Here is a 16,477-nt window from a genome sequence, read left to right as displayed (position 1 = left end):
CTCCACCTCAGATCATCAGGCATTGGATTCTCTTAAGGAGTGCACAACATAGATCTCTCGCATGTTCACTTTACAGTAGGGTTCGCACTCCTGTGAGAAACCAATGCTGCTGCTGATCTGGCAGTAGATGGAGTTTATGCAATGATGCGAGTGATAGGGAGTGGCTGTAAATACAGATGAAGCTTTGCTCACCCACCCCTCACCTTCTGCTGTGCAGCCCAGTTCTGGTCTGCAGTCCAGAGATTGGCAACTGTGTGTGTGTGTATAGACACACACACACACACACACACTTTTTTTATGGAGAAGAAAATGGAAAATAAATTCCATATGGTAGCAAGAGAAAGAGAAAGTGGACTGGAGAGAAGATAAGGGAGAGGAGGGGGGGGGAGAAAGAGAAAGAAAAAGAGAGAGAGAGAGACAGAGAGAGAGAGAGAGAGAGAGAGAGAGAGAGACTCACTGCCTTCTGATTTTATCTTAAGTGAACTGAGGGAGGTTGAATAAGTATCATATTTAAAGTTTTCCCTTGTGATAACTGTGTGCCCTTGGTTAAGTTAATTCACCTTTCTGAGCCTATTTCCTAATCTACAAAGGGGGATTAAACTAAATATGTCATAGGACTGTGATGATAATATTTGAGAATTACATGTGATTTGTGTCAAGCACCTAATAACTGACCTACTTGGTATTTAATAAATGGTTGCTGTCATTACTTAATGTGATTCAGCAAATTAGAAAATATTAAAAGGAAGAGAAAATCTTAGATATCTTAAATAGAAGTATAACTTATACTATACTAGAGGTTTTTAGGGTTTATGGTAAAATAGGAAGGTGGAAAAATATTTGTTTTTATAAGTGCATCTTAAATTAATTAAAAGTTTGGCCATAATTAGTATGCATGCTCATTGCTTAAAGATGCAATCACTTGATGAGGTCTTTGAGCAAATATGTATATGTTTATTCATAGGTTTCCTGAGTGGTAAAAGAAATTCCCTTAAAACAATGAGAACACTATTTGGAGATTACTGTTTCACTAGAAAATTTATTTTTCCATGTCCTTTTACTTCTCTAAGATTGGATGTGTCTCTTGTAATTCTAATGCTGATTCTGGGAGTTGTCTATTATATAAAAAAACTAAAATATGAAAGCCTTGCTCAAATAAAAGGCATGAGATGTAAAGTTTCAACTAAGAGCTATTAATTAAGAATTAACCTTTTGGAAATTCATCTCTCTCATAGCTGCAGGGCAAGGTTGAATTTCTCATAATATGGTCATAGATGATCCTGTACTGAAGATATGCTGTATGTTAACTGCAGCCATGAGGTTTTATATTTTGAAATAGATTGTATGATAAGCAATGGGGCAATTTTGAGATAATCTCTAAAAATCTCTGTAAGCCCTTTTGAATGAATATTTGAGTAAACAAATGTTGTTATACTAACATGGTAACCCTGTGTCATATTTATATGTATTTTACATTTTAAGGGAATATTGCTATTTTAGGAATAGGCAAACAAGAGACTAGAAAATATCTGAGTTTTGAAGTATTAGGGATTTAGAAAAATCATATTTAATGATATATTGTAAGCTCCCTAAGGATAAGGATTATTTTTTATAGTAGATTTATTTATTGCACATGGTAAATTTCAACAAATAACTCATTGATTATATTACTTTTGCCAGCTCCATGAATCTAATGCACTGTTTGTTTTGAATAATTACCACAGCATTTATATATTTTTGATGGAACGGTAGATCTATTTTGCACTAAATTTTCACTATTAAATCGATCATGTATAAATGGTAGAGTATATATTATAAATGGAAGAGTATATAGTATATCATTGTTAGTGCTTCTTTAAATTTGCTACCTTTGAGAATTACTCGGGGAAGTTTGTTAAAAATGCAGAGTCCGTAACCCACCCATTCAGATTCTTATTCTGGTGGGATCAGGAATCTGACTTTTTAAAAAACTCAGAGATAATTTATGGAGATAGTTTTATCATTCATTGAGAAGCATTGCTCTTTAATATTTAAAGAGAAAGTCATTTGCTAAATTGTAATATGGGTTTTTCCTCCTTAAGGAAACATATTGTTTTAACTCCATCTTGTTAGATACGTTCCCTGTAAGTTTTCTTCCAGTTCCAGCTCCCATAGTAGAAAGTTTCTTCTTTACTTTTCTCATTTAACCATGAGTAAAAGATAAGTCTTAGGTGGGACCTTTGGCTTGGTAAAACTATAACCTAATTCATCAGATGTTAATCTTTTCAGATAAATACTACAAAATAATTTGAAAAATGCTTAAACTATCTAATTCTATTTTAATTAGAAACCTTCCTACTTTTATTTATCTAGTACTCTTTGCCTTTCTTTGGCATTGGAGACTGTTTTTAGTGGGTCTTCGGGAATATATCTTTATTTGCATATTTATCCTTGAAAATTCTAAGGGTAAAAACACAATTAAGTTCCAGAGATCATTTTGTACCTGAAATTACATTTTTAAACCATTCTGGAATTTCTCCCATAAGATATCTGTGACTCCAAAAGGTCAGCAGTGGAGATCTATTGTGAGTTTCAAACTAAATCTAAATATAATTGCAAAATCACTTTTTTTTTTTTTTACTACCAATCATCCAGATTTCCATTTTTTATAGAGATGATTCCTGGGATGTTATATGTTTAGGAGAAAGATACATCAACACATACATTGCCAGAAACATTTCAAAAATGTTCTAATTGAAAACATAGTGATATTGGTTAGTTGGCAAAGAGCAGTATGTAGTTAATGTAATACCACAATGAAGATGGCTGCCTCTTAAATCACAGGAAGAATGGCCAATGTTTTTCCTTTTTAAAAACTCTTATTTTTGCTTCCTTGCAGACAGATTTTAGGAGATCATTTTGAATAAAATAGCAGTTTTTAAGTCATATTACCTCATGGATTACCTACCCTCTATTTTCAGTAATTCCCTTTCTTGTCTTTTGCCTTTAGCCTACTCTCTCTTTAATCAACTGAAATCTTGGTTTGTCCTTTCACTACGACATTGAGACTACTCCCACTATGTCACCAATGTCTTTCTAATTGCTAAGCCAAAAGGAAGCTATCCAATTCTCAGTCAGTGCTGTGCCAACTCATATCAGAAACTGTGGTAAAAGGAAAAAGGCGTGCCTCTACATACACTTATCAAAATATTCTCCCGATTTTGAACCAAGTGGGAAAGTTAATAAAAGGTCTACAATCAAAAAACATATATAAAGCCCCAGGTTGCACAATCTATTGGCACATCATTGTCAAGCTCATAAACATACTCAGTGGGAAAGCAAAGGCTGTTCAGGTCCAAGAATTACAGGCTATTTTGTTGCACAATAACACAGGGAGGGTCATAAAACAAACAACAACCACCTGACTTTATTTAAAATTTTGATATTTAGTCCACATGGATTCGTTTGCACTAATATTGATTTTAAAATAATGTATTTAAGTATTATTTATCTTGTTACTGAGTTTTTGATGCTCCTTTAAACTTTTTTTTGCTCAAGGTGAATCCTTTACTCACCTCTCTCCTTGGATAAATACCAAGTAACATGATTGGATCAAAGAGAGTATGAACTGTCCCAAAGAGCCACAGAAAGCATCAAGGGAATGGTGACTTATAAATTTGAAAGGGCACTGATAGTTGGAAGGGATGAAAAGAAATACATATATATAATGGTACATATTGACAGACTAGAAATTATATTCCAGTAATGCTATTAAAAATAGTATTAGCTAGCCTTTTTCTATACACTTATTAAAGTAAAGTGAGGCTAAGTAATGTGCCCTAGTACATGTAGCTAATAACTATCAAGGTAAAGATTTGAACTCAGGTAGTCTCTCCCCATTGCATTTGAAAATATTTTTCATGAGTTATTTAATTTTTATTCCTTGATATCCCCATGAGATGGTACAATTAATATAATTTTCTCATTTTACAGATCAGGAAATAAGCCTGAAGTTTAACTAACTTGCTCAAGACCACAGAGCTCATGGTAGAGCTGGAATTGAAACTCAGAGAAATTAACTTATAACTTAAATCTAACATATTTTTGAGTCATTTGACCAAGAAGCAATTATTTCTAAAATCACACATGGATTTACATTTATGGATAGCTGGCGGGCATATTAGCTTCTAATTATGAAATCCAGAAAAGCAAAGTAGCCTAGTGTTTCACTAGCAACTTACTGGACTACCTTGCCAAGATCAAGAACTTCACATAACGGCATAAAGCCTAGAATACTGAGGCTATCTAATCATCACTAGACTGAAAGTAGTCTATGAAGGAAGAGCCAGGCTTCTTTTAACTTGAATAACTATTTATTTGCATAGTCAATCTTATGAATAAGCCGCTTTTTAGTAGCATATTCCTAAATGAGTCGTATTCTAAGAATCTGTGTCACTCCAACTCGCCTGACATTTTCTAAGCTAATTTCCTAAAATCTCCTACTGTACTGATTACTATACATGCTAGTGGCTGATAATAAGAATGATAGCTCACCATTACCTGAGTACATACTATGTAAAAAGTTCTTTGCTTTACTAACTTATTAGTACTTAGAAAAAGTCTATAAGGCAGATATTATTGTAATCACTCCTTATTTTTCAGATGTGAGAACTGAGAAGTGGCGAGACTAAGCACCTTAATAAAGGACACACAGTTACTATGTAGCAAAGCCCAACTGAGTCTAGGCAGAGGAGCCTGGGTCTATGTAATTAACAAATGCAATAAGCCTACATCTCAAGGTTATAAACCCATAGAAGAGACAGTATCTAGTTCACTTATTCATTCATTTAGTATTTATTGATTACCTGCTCTGTGTTATGCATCATGCCAGGACACTGTGGTGTAATTAAATATGATTTCACCTATGCAAATTTTACAAATGTACATTCTCTTAACATACGTTTTCTTTGAATTTAATATTTTGAATGGACTATTCAAGAGTAGTTTTTGCCTCTTAATTTCTTAGTTTCTTAGTTTCTCTTATCCTATCAACTTCCTCTTGTTTTGAAAAAAATTTTTAAAAACAGAATTGGTGTAATATAACAATAGTAAGCATAACCTCCAGAGCATTTTCATCTTCTCACTATTTCTTAATGTGTGTGAAATCCTGGCAATTAGATATGCAAAAGACGAGTACAAGAAAAAAAATAGTTAATTTAGTGCATCCCACTAGTATTGAATAATTCCCTTTGGTATTTTGGCAAAGACAGGCTTTTGTCTAATTTTAAATGACTCAATTGAAGAAGCTTCTGTTGGAGGTTGATTCTAGAGGCCAATGGACTTGCTATGAAAGGTTTATAGCATTTAGCCTGATTTTCCAGTCCTGAAAACTTCAGCACATTACTCCTAATTACTTTCTATAACCTTCTTAGTTAGCCTCTACTGCCTCCTTGTTTCATGCTGTTTGTGACTCTTTCCCTCTAGACAGGCATTTTTTTCTCCCCCTTATGAATTATTTCTGAATGAAGCATAGTCTTCATGTTTATATGAACTGGTAGTTACCATATAAAGGGATAATTGTGTATTCTTCCTCTTTGAATTAGTCTGTGTTATGTGTGTATCAAATTATATATTTATTAATCCGTGGCTTAAATTTGTGAATCTTAAATTTTTGAATCAGAATTTTAACAGACCATCTGAACAGAGGTTAATCATTTGCTAAATTAATAGAGGTAAAATCCAGGCTTATATTTTCCAATTATTCTATTGCACAGCAGGTCTGAACACTTTTCCTATATTCCATAAATATTTGTCAAATAAAAGAATAAAATAAATATAAATTAAATAAAATATTTATATAGATTTTAGGCATATGGAATCTATGTGCCACTTTTCAAAAGAGAAATAATAGTTACATTGTTGTGCAGAAGCATAATGATTTTTCAACACTAGGAAATAATGTGAACTTTCTAGAGGCCGTCAGTCAATAGTTTATTCTTATTGATTGACATATGTTTCTTTTAACCTTTACGTAGGGCCTCTTCAATAGGTTAAATAATTTTACTGTTTGTTTGCTGATATGGCTGTCAAGCTTATACCGTTAAAAATATAAAGGATAGAGGCAAGAGTCTTTTAAGAAGAAATAGGCTGTTTATTCTTGTTATTTATCAATACCTTGCCACTATTTTGGGTATATTACAACCTTACGACCCTTTCATATTATAGCCATAGCTTCTGGTGCTAGTCTGTGTTTTAGAGAGAAACAATGAAGAAAGGGAAATTTATTGTAAAGTTTGAATGTACATTTGTGAAAATTGTATGTATCATGGCATGTAATTATAATTTTTTTAATAGGGAGTGCTAGGTAGTTACTATCTTCCACAGGTTGGTAGTGATTATTCCTATTTCTATCCATATACTATCATGGAAAGTTCTGTCTGGCCACATTTATGATTTTGAGCTGTGGATATGCATGTTGGAACAAATCCTTGATTATCAGAGTCCTATAGTGAGCTGCAGTGCTGTTTCTCCTGTGGCCCTGCTGAGAATTATTGTGCAAAGGTTTGTCTTGACAGGCAGTCTTATAAAAATTGGAACTTATCTGCTATATTGCTTTGATATTTCAATCTATTTTTGGATAGGTTTTACACTTTGCTACTTGGTATATTGTCTTTCCTTTGGATATACAGCCGGTGGCATTTCAGCATTTACTGAAAGTACTATAGCAATTCCCACATCAAGGTAATCCTGCTCCTTAGAGTTCTTTCAGAGCAAACATGAAGTGTCAATTTCAGGACAGGTGAAACATAATTAATATCTTTCAGTCACTTAGAATATCTTTGAAGAAACTGGATCTGCTATAACCAGGGCAAGTCATCATGACCTGGTGCTAATGAACGTTCCTCTGTTTATCTAATCTAGGGGTTCTCGAATTTTAGTGTGCATTAGAATTGCTTGGAGTTCTGGTAAAAACACAGATTGCTAGGCCCCATCCCCAAAGTTTCTGATCTGTAGTCTGGAGTGGTAGCTAAGATTTTGCATTTCTATTAAGTTCTCAGATGTTGCTGATCCTGATGGTCCAGAGACCACCCGTTAGCAATCACTGGATTATGGATATTGTCTAATCACAGTGCTTAAGGTTGTGAATAGGCCAAAGATCTCATCTGGGCCCACACTGGAGAACTGCTGATCTAATCTACTGGTTGGTAAATTTATTTTGTCATGGACCAGATAGTAAATGTGTGTGAGCCAAATGGTCTCTGTTGCAACTATTCAACTTGCTGTTATAGCAGGAAAGCAGCCATGGACAATGCATACATGAATGGGTGTGGCTGTGTCACAGTGAAATTATATTTCTCGAAATAGGCAGGAGGCTAAATTTGGCTCATGGGCAATAGTTTGCCAATCCCTGATCTAATTCATCAAGGGACTTGTATCTTTCCTAGCTCACAAATTATATAGGTCCTACTCTGTATAGCAGCTAGCAACTATGTGATCAACTTTGAGTAATGATCTGTGTAAATACATGTAAATACATGTAAATTACTTCTTATTTACATGATTTACACTTCTTACCAGTTGCTTCCCTGCTAGAACAAGGCCTCTTTCTATGCCAGTAGGTGTTGGAGGCATGGGGGGTATGGCCAGGGAAGGGGCATCTTCTGAAATGGGAGTTAAAGTTTTTAAACGCTGCTATTGTATTTTATTTACCATTTAAGGTCTTATTTTATATCTGAGCTCTTAGGCAACTTTTCTTACAGTACTCATAGCAGTTGCATTTTAATTGCATTTTCAGTGAAATTTGTTTTACATTGGCATTTAAGATCGGCCTTTAACTGCTTCCCAACTCGTTTATAAGGTTTTTTTTAAAAAATGAAAGCATAACCCATGAGGCTTGGATGCTGTTTAAGAAATATACTGTGTGTTGCTGCTGACAATAGTGCTTGCCTATTGTAACAGCATTGATTCTGCTGTAGCCTCAGTGACCATTTAAGTTGAATAAATCTCATTTTCACCCACAAAAAAATTATACATGTAAAAATCTTATGTAAATAAGAAGTTAAATCTGATTTTTCTACTGTCTTTCAAAAGAATAGAGTTTACAGTAGTAGAGTCTTGGCACAATTAGAAAGAAATTAAAGGCCTAAGTTGTAATAGATTTCACGAGATAGGTGAATCTCGGAAAGTGAGTAGAAACAAGGCAAGAAAGCAGAATAAATGTCTTAGGAAGGACAGCAAGATGAAAAGAATTAAGAGAGTACACAGTATGTTTTCCAAAGGATAGTAAGGATATCCATGATATGAAAACAGTTGTGTGCATCCATATAAATATTTACTCACAAATGCAATTTACTAGCATTTATAGTGCATATTCTGTATATAAACACAGTGATAGATAGGTACTGGGGACATGGTTAACTGAGGCATAGACTTTATTTTCAGAAGGCTCAGAGGTGTATCAAGATATTAAAGTATCCCAAAACCAAATACAAGTATTTAAAGTTGATATGCTTAGCTTATGGTATATTTTCAACAAACATTAAATTAAAAATATAATTTATGTGATTGAGAGTAGGGAATTTTTATTTGTTCTTGATCAGTAGAGCATCTTGAAGAAAACTGTTTTAGGAAAAGTAAGTAGTCATCCTGTACAACCTAATAAAATGGTAGCCTTGGAAATAGCATGTGTTGTGTTGGATTTTTTTTTCTTTTATCTACTGTGCTTAGAAAATCCAAAATTACTGTGTTAATATATTAATAAGCCATCCTCAGAATTTCCAAAGCATTGTATCATTTTTTCCTGATACAAGGATATTTCATGTAAAACACTGTGTAGAGAAAATACTCCATATATGCAAGTGAGGCTTTCATTTCTGATTTTTATTGCTAAAACTTTGGATACAAGATCTGGATGGAGTCTGTTATGAAATAAAACATCTCATGGGAGCTGGTGGTAGGTGTTGGAGTGAGTGATATTTGAGTGAGATAATCACTAAGTTTTTTTCTAGTTCCAATATTCTGATTTTAGATAATATTTGCAAAGTCCACAAGGAACTAATTCAGGCAAGTTTCCCTGAGAACCTGAGAAAAATCACATGTTTAACAATACATTTCATTGCAAGAAACTGAAGTTCATTTCATTTAGTAAATAGAATCTTTAATTTGGTGTAAGAAAAAGCAAGGATCAGTCAAAGGTATTATGTTAGACAAGATGACATATGACTTTTAAACTATCTAACCCAATCCATACAGTTTGATTTTTAATCAAGTTTAGGGATACAGATGGCAGCATGCCATTTTTATCCAGTTAGATGCCAAGAGAAGGTTAGGAGGAAATTCCCACATGGCTTAGCATTTCTTGTGACTCGTAGCTTGAAGAGTTAAGACTCCTTGTGAAAATGCCTATACTCTTTTTGTTTTGGATCCTTCCTCATTTTCAATGTTGAGGGAGAACTGAAGCCCACATTTTACTAAGATGATAACTGATTTCTTGCACACCCTTGCCCATAAATGAATATTGAGGAACCTAAATAAAAGTTGGGAATTGGGTAGTAACTTTTAATTCTCCTCATTTCATATCCCTTTTATTCTCCACAAATGATATATTCTTAAATGTCCTGAAATGTGTGTGTATGTGTGTGCGTGCGTGTATGTATGTATGTCTGTACTGATTATGTAATATCACTAATTCTTGACTTATAAAGATTATTTGATGTATTAGTCTGCTTGGGCTGCTATATAGCAAACTAACATTAACAGAGTGGCTTAAACAACAGAAGTTTATTTTCCACAGTTTGATATGTTGGGAAATTCAAGATCAAGGTGCCACTGAATTTTCTGGTGATGGCTGTCTTGTAGATGGCTGACTCCTTACTGTGTTCTCATATGTCAAAGAGTGAGAGTATGCAAGCTCTCTGGTCTCTTTTTTGAGGTTACTAATCCTATCATGAAAAACTCAGCCTCATGTCTTTATCTAAACCTGATTACCTCCCAACAACTCACCTTCAAATACCATAATATTGGAGGTTAGGGCTTCAGTTTTGGGAGAACACAAACATTCGGTCCATAATGTTTGAAAATAGATGAATCCAGGATGTTTATAAATTCATGGGTGAACCAAGTTAGGTTATTCTTATCAAGAGACTTAAAATTTTGTGAGAAAAGAGAAGACTTTCTCTTTTGCATTATCCATGGCATGTAGTTTTATACATAATAAACCATAGGCATAAATGCAAGTTCACAGTCTATGTGTGGCCCTATACAGAGAAATGTTCCAAAAGGTCAATAAATCAGCATAAAGTTTGAATAAAGAAGTGATGTACGGACATGTTGTATCATGGCACAAACTTCCAGATTAGTGGCACTTCCAGATTAGTGAATCTGTAGAATCTACCTTAAGCATTGTTTTTCCTAAAAGAAGAAGGGATTTAAGAGAAAATTGAGAAATATTTTTTTTACTGTGTATTTTGGTAATTGAAGAATTTATGACAAATTATTTCCTATTATGGAGGGTTATATTTCCTATTATAAAGGTTAAGGATGATATACTATTTTGAAATGAAGGAGAAAAAGTTTGGAGAACAAAGAGAAAGTAAACTAACCTAACATAAGGGCAAGAATTTTTTTTCCTAGTCACAAACTTGCACAATATTGCAAGTTGACACTGTAAGAGGTAAATAATAGCTAATAGCTTATTTGGGGTGAGGTAATTTTGAAAGGATAATACGAACACTTTATAGCTTTTTTTTGAAACATAGTCTCACTCTGTCACCCGGGCTAGAGTGCTGTGGCGTTAGCCTAGCTCACAGCAACCTCAAATTCCTGGGCTCAAACGATCCTCCTGCCTCAGCCTCCTGAGTACCTGGGACTACAGGTATGCACCACCATGCCTGGCTAATTTTTCTATATATTTTTAGTTGTCCAACTAATTTCTTTCTATTTTTTAGTAGAGATGGAGTCTTGCTCTTGTTCAGGCTGGTCTTGAACTCCTGAACTCAAGCGATCCACCCACCTTGACCTCCCAGATTACGGACGTGAGCCATCATGCCCGGCCTAAGAATACTTTATAGCTTTTAAGTACCTTAAAATGAAGATAAAATATAAAAATGAAGGAGAAGTAAAATTAAGTACCTTCATAATTAATGATATTATTATTTAATATCATAACCCATTAATATGAAATGTAGAATAACCACTCTTAATATTAGAAGATATAAAATAAGAGGAATAGACTCATTGTCTTAAAAAACTATATAATGGTATCAGTTACTTACTGAGCACCTAACATTAATACAAATTGGGCAATGTACTAGGCACTCTTATCCTCACAATAGTTCTATAAGTTATCTGTTTACATTATAACTTTAAGGTGAAGTAATTTAGACTTAAAGAGTTTCAGAAATTACCCAAGGTGTTCAATAGAACAGCAAGGCTTTCAGTCCTAGATGTGCTCTTCCTAGTACCCATCTCTTCCTTTGGTTAATCCTTTCTCCCAAAAGAGATAATAAGTCACTTCATGTCTAGTACTGCTTTGTCTTTTATTAATATTATGCTTAGTATTATGTAGCACCAAGTAAATGTGCAATTTATGGTTGCTGAATTAAGGTACAAATATGAATATGTAAAAATTAAAATAAGAGAGAAAAGTATTTGTGTGTGTCTTTGAAATAAAGTGCTGTGCTTAAAACAAAAAGGTCTGTTTATACATTCTTGACTTTCAAAAAGCAATGAAAAATTTCCGTCTGCTTACAATAAAAAGAATTGATAAAATAATGCTAAAAAGCATTAACTAAAGAATAAAATTCAAGAGACAACTGATAAATTATCTGTTGCAGCTCTCAATTTAAATTGATCACCTCTGGTTTTTGATTTATGAACAGGAAATGAGCTTTGACTATTAGACACCTGGATGAAGAGCCTGGGGTTGAGATTGTCAGTCTCCTGTAACCTGCAAAGAACCTCTGGTTGCACTAGGATCACTCAATTGAAGTAAGACCCAATTACTTAAATTAGAATGTAAGACTTTTACTCTTGAATTAAGTTTTAATAAGGTGACTTGGCATATTTCTATAGTGTGACAGTAGCTGCTAATTTTAAAAAAAGAAGAATGCAAGCAGCATTATTCTGTGGCATAGTTTTATGTATTCCAATTTCGATTCATCTTTTATTTAGTGGACTCAAGCCCATTTTCTTTGGATAGCATTTTATAAATATTTTAATTTCTGTGTGGCTGTTGAAATTGGTACAACCTTCTTGCCTTTGTGTATATCAATTTGTTTTATGTACTTGTAAATGTTATTATAACTAGTCAAGTTAGTCTCCTTTTTAGTTTGTCCGCCTACTGATTTTATTAAATATGACAATGCAGTTTGTGCCATGATCCATGTCTGTACATTACTTCTTTATTCAAAGTTTATACTGATTTATTGACCTTTTAGAACATTTCTCTGTATAGGGCCACACATAGACTGTGAACTTGCATTTATGCCTATGGTTTATTATGTATAAAACTACATGCCATGGATAATGCAAAGGTTCAGAAGACATCACAGAACTAAGATCTAGGAAATCTGAGCAGACTCAGGATGACTACCCACATACTTCAGGAACATGGACAGATCATTTGACCTTTTTGAGTCTTTCCTTGCTTCCAAATTTAAGAGTTAGATTAAATCAGGGAAATGTGACAATTCATGTCTTGAAGGGTCAGGCAGATAATGCAAATTTATGAAGTGGCTAGGCATGAGACAGTAGAGATTGATGGGTCAGTGTGGAAAAAGGGTGTTTCCTTTATAAAGACATTCAGATTGAAGTACTTGAAGTGGACACATAAACAAATTGAGGAGGAGTTCAGAAAAGGGTAGAGACAGGAGGAGGGTTGAATTTGGCCCTTGGATTAAATAAATTCTAAGGTCATTCTCAACTCAATATATGACTATAAGATTTTGTTACTATGTAAAACACATATTGCCTCATCTGTTGGGCTCTATATATGTTCTATTTTAAGTAATAAAAAAGAAATAAGTGAAATAAAAATAATTTGGGGTTTGAATTTCTCTGAATTTCACAGTAAAATTGGGGAAAATGATTTGCTTGGCCATAAAATGTCATACTTACAAGATTCACCGTTTATTTTATTTCCAAGCCTTTTTTTCATTTATTAATCTGTAATGAGGACTTTGAATCTAGTACTGAAGTCTAAGAATAAAACCTAGCCCACCATAAATTATTGGTAAGCAACTGCTTTCTGAATTCATATTGTCACAAAATAGTCATGTATAATAAATCCCTAAAGAAGTGTTATACCCTCTGGGTCTATTTTTATGATTCTTTAAGAAATACTTAAGAGTTGTAGTTTCTTTTTATTAATATCTTAACTAGTATTTTCATTAAAATGTTATTTCATATGGAAAAAAAATGGAATTAGTTGTTAAAATAAGTGTATTCCTAGCATAATTTTCTAGCTTCATCAGCCATTACCCTTCTATTTTGATATATTTATGCCATGGTATGAATATATACCATTGTTTTTACAGAAATAGTATATATTTATTACTTTTTGCTGCCTTTCAAACCTATATTCTAGCTGAGAAAATAAGTACATTTTATCAGATGCTAATGGCAATTAGGCAACAGGCCTAGGAAGATGGGCAGTGGGCCAAGTCAATGTACTCTTGGAGTCTTGTCTATTTTCTTGGGCTCAGTTTAAATCAGAATTTATATATATAAGAAAGTTGAACCCAAGACTATAGGGAGTGATGTGTTATCCCAATAATAAAAGGAGAATTACAAGGAATTAGGATCTTTATGCCTTTATTTGAAACCTTCCAATATCTTTTTTCTCTTACCTTTATTACTCACTTAGTTTTTCATTTCATGATCATATGCATTTGTAGACAGATTCAAGTGACTTTAAGTGTGATCCATTTTGAGAAAGGGAATAGAAATTGTTATGGACTTATGATACATATTTCAAAATATTTTAAGAGGCTTCTGCATTAGATGTTGTAGTCCAGCATGTTGTAATGATTTTGAATATTTGCTGTCTGGTTCTTTGATAGTCAAGTCAAAGTTGAAGAGCTTGAATGCTAATGCTCAAACTGATTGGCATTTGTTAGATTTGTTTCTTGACTGACCTGCAACATCTTGTATTGACAAAAAGTATCAGCTCTTTTTTTTCTTTTTAATAAACATCAATTATGCCTTCTAAAGGCTCTACATATGGAAAATAAGAATAAACATATAAGTGAAAAGTTAGCAGTTAAGGTAAAGCTGTATGAGAGAGCTTTCTAGTGATGCCACCTTGTATCTTATTTATCTTGTTTTAAAGAAACATTTTGTAAAAAAAAAAAAGTACTAGTGCGATTAAACATTTTCTTTATTCTCTTTAAGAAATAAATTCATATATGTTTATTTTCAATGCCTTGGTAATACATAAAGTATACAGACAAGTAGACAGTTAAAAAACAAACCTAATTGTTTCTTTATTATTTTCTGAGGTGTAGAGAATTAGTGATGGGACTGTCTAACCCCCTTTGTTAAATCAGTAATTCTCAATGTAAAAATAAAGTGATATAAGCACCTAAATTGAGGTCATTTCTAACTTTCTTGCCTATACTTTTATTAGTGGTTCTGAAACTAAGAACCCTCAGACTTGAATTCCTTTCATACTATGAAAGATGTTCTGATAGCCACTTAATGCAGGTTCACCATTAGCATTAGGCATTTATTAGTCATGGCTTTCCAATAAAGTGTTTAATTAAAATCAAAGTGCTATAGTTTTTAATAACCCATAAAGAATGGGTATGAATTAATTTTTTCAAAAAGATATGACAGTGGCTTTAAGAGTATTGTAGCTCCTGTGTGAATATTGCAGTTGTTTGATAAATTTTATAAAATATTCTTATTATCAAAATCTAATTTAAAGTTTAATGAGGCAGTAAAGTTGAGATAGTCACAAAGAAACTAGAATAATAACAGTAAAAATTTAGCCATAGCTAAGTACAATCTAACCAAAATTTTCTGGTCAATTAGATTTGATTGTGTTCAACAGTGACAAACTACAAAAGTAATTAAAAAATCACATATTAGTGAGTGGCTGGATGCTGGGGCTAGTTAAAGACATTTTGTACTGCCTGAGATTTGCTATAATAAACCCCTTCTTGGGTTTATTTAAACCAGAACAGATGCCATTATCACAATTTTTATTTTTCTTGGAAAATTTCTCACTAAACTATTTAATAAATGTGATTTATCCCAGAATTTACTCTTTGCTATTTTATTTTCCTTAAGAGGCAGGCTTTGCTTTGGGCATATAAGCAATAAAAAAATTAAGGCAATTAAATGATCTAATAACAGTAATTGAATGAGAAAATAAAACCTGGTATCATACACAGTCTTATAACACTCAGGATCTGTACATTTCTGACCCAATGGATTTAGATAGTCTTTAAGTCCCATCCAAGGGAGAAATAGGGAAGAAAACTGATGGCTCAAATATTGAAGTACTTTTCAGAATCTGCCCTTAAATTCATCCTACCTGTTATATAATTTCCTCTAAACAATGTTGTTGTAGTTAATCTACTCATCATGGCTTTATTAGAAAGACTCATAATCTATATGTTTAAAATGCATTTTGATAAAATCATTGAAATATTTTTGGTTTGAGCTACATTATGTTCTTAACTAATATAAAAAGCATAAAAATATTTAGCTAAAGTAAATATTTAAATTATATTGTACTATTTCTGGTAGAAACAGTATTGTTTGTAGTAGTAAAACTTGAAATTATATACAATAAATTTTTCATTTTAAGAACGTTGTGTTCCTCTCAGAGGACAAACTTGTAATAGTGTCTTTTATAAAGATGCTATTATAATATATTTATATATATATCTTATATTTATAAAAGAACAGCATTCATATAGTGAATAAAATGTCAGCCATTAATAGCTAAGTAATATTTTAAAGGGGGAGAACTGCAACTCATTAACTTTTTAGCTTTATATAGATAAATTGTTAGCTATCTCTTGCCTAATTTTATAAGTTTTTTGAAGCTCTTTGCATATACTTCTTAGTATAAATTTCAAAGACATCACTTTTAACCATATTAATCGGGCTGGCAGCAAATCATTTAGTACTTGATGCTGAAAATGATCTTTACACAAGTGGCTTCCATTTCCTTATATAACTAGAATAAATCTGTAACATTTCATTTGCAAATTTGACATATGTTCTCTTGTTAACTTACATGGTATGAATTTTATACTTGTGTGTGTATGAAGTGCCTTCTTGTCCTTGGAACATCTTTTTATATTTTTCTTTCCAGGAGAACTACTTCTAAAATTGATTTTATTTCAAGCTGAATGTTCACCTTTTAATAAAAAGTTGTTTGTACTTTTGCAAAACTCATTCTCTTATTTCTCTTACTCTTTTATGATAAAATATTTCCACTGTATGTAACATGTTAATATTTTTTAAAATACCCTTTAAAAATTTT

The 16,477-nt window shown here is 32.7% G+C and overlaps 1 protein-coding gene across 2 annotated transcripts in view; it reads left to right on the top strand.

The window, feature by feature from the left end:
- The window catches only part of NAALADL2 (N-acetylated alpha-linked acidic dipeptidase like 2), a 1,254,620-nt gene that overhangs the window by 256,083 nt on the left and 982,060 nt on the right, over nucleotides 1–16,477 (top strand). For both annotated transcript variants that reach the window (XM_076003772.1, XM_076003759.1), the window contains exon 3: nucleotides 11,859–11,967. The gene's annotated coding sequence lies outside the window, so the exon portion shown is untranslated. The remainder of the gene's footprint in view (nucleotides 1–11,858; nucleotides 11,968–16,477) is intronic.

Source organism: Microcebus murinus, chromosome 1, assembly GCF_040939455.1.
Source record: "Microcebus murinus isolate Inina chromosome 1, M.murinus_Inina_mat1.0, whole genome shotgun sequence".
NCBI classification, from domain to species: domain Eukaryota; kingdom Metazoa; phylum Chordata; class Mammalia; order Primates; family Cheirogaleidae; genus Microcebus; species Microcebus murinus.
This window is presented reverse-complemented; position numbering and strand designations above follow the sequence as displayed.